This window comes from Saccostrea echinata, unplaced genomic scaffold (genome assembly GCF_033153115.1).
Source record: "Saccostrea echinata isolate AGI-Se365-2 ecotype Australia unplaced genomic scaffold, CSIRO_AGI_Sech_v1 ptg000019l, whole genome shotgun sequence".
Classification (NCBI taxonomy): domain Eukaryota; kingdom Metazoa; phylum Mollusca; class Bivalvia; order Ostreida; family Ostreidae; genus Saccostrea; species Saccostrea echinata.
The window spans coordinates 321838-327980 of record NW_026889768.1 but is presented as its reverse complement, the minus strand read 5'-3'; the positions used below and the strand labels follow the sequence as shown (position 1 = coordinate 327980).

Here is a 6143-nt window from a genome sequence, read left to right as displayed (position 1 = left end):
TAAAAAATGAAGAATTTCAAATTGCTTGAAAAATTATCTTTATGTAGTTTATAATGAATGGTTGTAATTGTATATTAATTTCTATCTATCCATTAAAATTTGATATTTATATCAGCTTATGTATCCGTCTGAACAATTATTGTTTTTACACTCCCTGTCACATCTTCATAGTTAAGCCTGTAAGCATGGTAAGTAGGAATCAATTTCAGTTGAAGGGGACCAAAACCAAACATTTTTTGGTTTCATTTGGTGGGGAGAGGGGGGGGGGGTATAAACCCCAAATGATCATTTTATCTCCGTCACTGAACTGCTGAAAATAATGAAGGGAACTAGGCTGCGATAATGATTTGTAAAGAATTTCCAATTGCTTGGAAAAAAAAAAGCTTTTCGTGTATGTGGTTTACGATAATGGTTGTACTTGTATATTTTCTATATATCCATTAAAATTTCATAGTATCAGTATTTCACTTTTTGTAAACATTAACTGTTACAATAATATTAAATAAATGTTACACTCACTGTGTAACATTTAGTTACTGTCACATCTTCATAATTAAACGAGAATATTCCCTTCCGTAAATATTGCTATATATCTGAACTGTTACCAATTAATCTTTCTTTGGTGAAAGAAAACCTCAGGGATGGAGAATAGGCCCGTACGTAATTTAGTTGGAGAGGGGGGGGGGGTGAGCACAACCAAACAACATTTTTCAGTTTCAGGTTGGGGGAGGCTACAAACTAAAAATTTCTTAATAAGCAAAAGAAAAATACATTACCAGAGATTATTATTTAGGGGGGCCAAAAGCAAAAGTAAAAAATAGATCATCAGAGGTTATTATTGAGGGGGTCCAAACATAAAGGAGCAATGTTTTCTATAGTATACCTAAATTTCATTTCGTACGTTCCTTCAGCCATGTATTGTATCAAATCTGCTTCACCCTTTTTTTACTGCATATGTATTTTAACAGCAGAGGACCACATTATATTAATAAATAATTATTAAATTACAGCTATTTTTTTCTTACAGGGTCTGTTTCATTTATACTATATCATGATGATCATGTCCTGCATGATGTTTACAGAAAGTTTAATTTAAATTTTTAAGCTCGACATAGCTGCGTCAACTTGCGAGACTATTTTTTTCTACGTTCGGCCTAATCTTTAAATATTTTCTGCAATTTGTTTGTGGACTTGTATAAAAGAATTAAAAATATAGGGGCCTATCATTTAACTTTATTTCGAATTTCCTTCAGGATTTTATATACCGAACTATAGTCTAATGATTATTTAAAATCATACTTTTTCTCTTAAAAGCTAAATTACTAGGCAAAAAAAAAAAAACAAAAACAAAAACAAAAACAAAAAAAAAACACGAATGTTTGTCTTGCGTATTCTTAATTACAACTTATTACTGTATCATTTTAGTTACTTACCCAAATTTCTCAACATTCATGGTGTTCAGAGGTCATTTTCTGAAAACTGAAGAGGCATTCCGATGGCATTCGGAACAAATGACGGAAAGCACTTGCTAAGAATTCAAAACATGGTCCATAAATTTACAATATTTTTCCTTTTTAGGTTTTTAACATAAAAAGTGGAAAACTAAGTTAAAGAAACACTCATTTGAACATATCAAAAGCGGAAAAAATATATATGCTAGATTTTTTGTTTAATTGCATGTTTTTCATGGTCTCCAAAATGCAGAAAAATTATCCTTTGAAATTATACGTAGGTTATACATTCTTTTCTTTTTTAGGGAAGATGATAGGAATTAGACAACTTTTGAATGTTAAATAACAGAGTTAAAGATTAATAATATTTAATGGCAGACTGTTTATTTATCTATAAAAAGACATTTGCAATACTGATGAGGTCAAAATAATAGGGAGACCGAAAAAGGTCGCCTTAATCCAGTGGTCTCCCTAAGCCAGAAAATATATCCTCCTTGGTCTCCTAAAGCCATATGTCATATATATATATATATATATATATATATATATATATATATATATATATATACAAAGATGGATCAAAATTTCAATCCTATTTTCCCAAACATTTACCAAAAAAAAAACAAATAATGTTCTATTATATCTTGGTATACCGGGAAAGTCTGGAATATTTTTCTCCGCATGATGACCAGTGCACACCATGACGGCATCAAATACGTGTTCTTTAGTCTCTCCTGTTGTTAAATCTTCTGTTGTAATGTTCCACTGCCCAGATGTGTTAAAGTCTGGACTCCTGCTTACTGATGTCACCTATAATAACACACATAAAGAAACAACAAACAACGTTAACACAATCAATTAATAAACGTACTGAATATTTAATTCATTTCTATAAGTTAGAAAAGGAAAATGATTAAATTCTAGGGTAATACCTCTGTTTTGAACCTTATGTATTTTCTAAGGTCAAATTTTTCCGCATACTGGTTAAAGTACTTGAGTACGTATTTGTTATGCATGTAGATTGGGTATTCCTTGGGTATTGGGAAGTCACTGTACGTCATCATCTCCTTACTAGTGTTGATGATTGTGGATTTCATCACACAAGCTTGACCATCGGTAGCCTCTTCTGTGTAATACCACAGGCCACCTTATCAAACATAAAAATAGTTTAGCTAAATGTGTTTTTTTTTGTTGATCAAAACTTTGAATAATTTGACCAAAAAAATCCATTATATAGAAGAACACTTTCAAAAATAATCAAAAAATCAAAACATTTGAAACCAATGGAAAACAAAGGCGGCTAATTCTAAAAAAAAAGTATATTGTTTCGCTGCATCATTTCTTAACAATTTGAATTACCATCAGTGTTTAGAACATTTTTCGAATTTTTTTCAATCATCCCGTAGAAAAAGTTGGAATGAAAAAGAACGAGCGGGAATAAAATCCACGGCCATGCTTCCTTAACAGTTTCAGCAAGATTAAGCAATATTAATTTTATAATAAATAACAATTTGAATCCAAAAATATAATTGCTTTCCTCTTTCCTGGCAAAATTTTTGTCATGTTATATGATTTTTAGCCAGACTCATTGCACGTTGAACAAAAGCGGGTATAAAGAAGAATAATGACCCCTATCCGTAGAACATGTAATTTTTTGTAGAAAAAGAGACCAAGGCCAGCTTTCTACATGTGCAACCTATAAAAAAAATTGACCGCTGTTGAAAAATGACCCCCGTTCCAACAGAGTGATACAAAGTTTAAAAGAGATGATTGATGCCTAGGTCTGGGTCTGAACGGGTAAATCTCTTACGTTTTCTGATTAACACTGGACAAACACGCAATTAAAATGTATTTAACAGCATTACATGTGTCATGTGTTTCTATTTATTATACATACTGTGTTCTCAACACAATAAAAATTTCACAATAGATACGTCAAAATGGCTATTAGTTGAAGCTGTTATTGTGACGTCAAGAACGTAAGTCAGGACGACATATTGTTATCTCATGACCTATTATTTTGTCCGAGCATTTTCTCGGAGATGACTCGGACAAGCATAATGACATTTTTCAGAAATGATGATCAGCAACTCTAGATGTTCATTAAATAGTTTGTTTTTTCAAACTTACCACTGTTGCCATGGGAACAATAAAGGACAAATTTAATCAACGAATGTTCTCAAGGTTGGCTTGAACAATCTTTTTGAAAATTCACAAATGAATTTATATTTAAGATTCTTAAAATTGTTTCCATTACCATGGAAACGGTTGGATAAACTTTTTCACACAACGAACGAGTTATCTAACGTGTACAGAACAAGATTTTTCTTCCGGGAGGTGATCATTGTGTATGTCTATTGCTTGCAATAGGAAAGATTCTAATCTTAATCTTTTTAAACATCTTTTTCATATTTCAATATCTTGCTGTTTATGGCCAACTAACAACTGAACTATATGAAAACGGTATGACTTTAGAATCGGCTTTTCCATCGCCAACTTTTTATGTGTATTTATTTCGTAATATTCCACTATCACCTGCATATCGTATTTAATTACGTCTCCCAACTTATTCGGTACACTAGAGCATTGTCTGAGTACAATCAACTTTAAAACAGAGGCAGGATACTGACAAATAAGTTGATGTTACAGGGCTTTCAACAGCCTCATAAAAAGTAAGCATTATGAAAATTCCTGGGTCATTATAATGATTTGTTAGTAAATATATTTTTTAATTTAGAATCTTTATGACTTTAACAAATTTACAAATATTCGTCAAGGCAATAACTTTTCTAAATTTTCCTTCACGTAGGTTATACAGATTTTAAGGTTGATGCCATTTTTCCTACGGGCAAAAGGGTCATTTTCGACGTCAGATAATGCCCTGGGGGTCATTTTTCGACGTCGAAAATGACCTCCAGTCAATTTTCTAAGGGGGTCATTATTCGTCTTTACACCGGCGTCTTTATACGGTGTTCAAACGGATATCCTGACTCTTCACATCCAAATTAAATGTTCGCTAAGAAATATAGTGCGTACTCTGAAGCACTTTGAGATAACTCAAACACTAAATCAAATATCAAACAAAGTAAAGTAATTTGAGGATTTTTCTATACAGACATTAATTCACCCATGTTTTTCAAATGATGTATAATTGTGTAAAATATGCGAAAGATTTTCATCAGATCCCTCTGTCATATTCTATAAATAGAGGTTATGTTACCAGGTCAACACACATGCTGGGAGCACGTGACCCGACGTAAAGCAAAGCTCCCCGCTTAGGCCTCATCTGTGCACAGACATTTGAGCTTACTGCAATGTTTGTTTACTTTTGGAAGTGATATCAGAGGCAAGAACGAGACATATGATATATTGATAACGCTGCTGTTAAAGTCCAACTAAATTTTATTTCAATTTTTGACATTTTATATGTTATATGCCAAAGAAACATACTTTTGTGTTATATTTACATTCCGCATGCATTTTGCTTATAAAATGTGTGGAAAGCTATGGCATGCAAAACACCATACCATGGACAGGGAGGTCAAAGATAAAAGTATGTTTTTGATTATGACGTCACAAACGTTGAACGCCGTGAAAGTGCAAGGTCATAAGGGAAAATCAAAATTCACGCTCACAGTGAACAGTCTTACGGTAGTAGCTGTTGCAACTTCCATTAATACGAAGGATAATATGGGGATTTTGAAATATAAATCACATTTGCAGACAAGACAAGGAGTTCGAAAATGTAAATACAGTTAAACTTCGGTATCTCGAACACTGATATCTCGAATGCCATTGATATGTCGAAGTTACTTGAAAGTCCCAACCGCTTTTTTTTTTTTTAAAGTATTTTACCTTCGATATCTTGAATCCTCGGATATCTCGAAGTTTTTTTTTCGCTGTCCCATCAAATTCGAGATAACGAGGTTTGACTGTATAAGCATTGACATTATTTTTTGAAAGATGTAGTCTCATAACTGCAACGGTGTATGCAAACAATTTTTTTATAACGCGCTTACGAGCGTTACTCAATTTGTTTGTACACACCGTTGAAGTTATGAGACTACATCTTTCAAAAAATAATGTCAATGCTTAGATATATTCTTCAAGTTTCTGAACTTCTTGCCATTAATCTGCTATCACAATGTACATAAATGTTTCATGTGAAAGTGCCTTTGTTCAGTACTATGTAAATATACATATGAGTACTTTGATTAGAGATCTCTTTTAATTAAGAATATTTTGGATGTTTGAACAGCAAAATATTTTAAAAATTTTGTATAGTATCAGTTTTGAGTAGCTAAGATTTCATTTTAAAAAATCAATTGTAATAGTTCTTTTAAGTCTGAAAGTCAAACTATGCTGCGCTTACATCGTCGCAACCACGATTTTGAGTCCAAAAAGGATGATACAGAGAATTGATGTGAATCACCCATGGGTAACCGACGATGATGCACTTATTACGGAATCTTATATAAAATTTCCCAAACGTTTTTCCTTATGAAACCCTTACGCATTTGTATATAGGTCGCAATCAATAAATCATATCTTTTAGAGCACGCCGTGTTTGTTTGCTGCTCGATCAAGAAAGCACATAGTCAAACCTTCAGTGACTCTACATTTAGCTGACCTCGTAAGAAGCCGATAATGTGAAGATTATTATATGTAATATTAAATGTAATGAATAAAGGA

The 6143-nt window shown here is 32.5% G+C and overlaps 1 pseudogene; it reads right to left on the bottom strand.

The window, feature by feature from the left end:
• LOC133189649 (flavin-containing monooxygenase 5-like) overlaps positions 1-6143 on the bottom strand; it is a 48623-nt pseudogene that overhangs the window by 41291 nt on the left and 1189 nt on the right.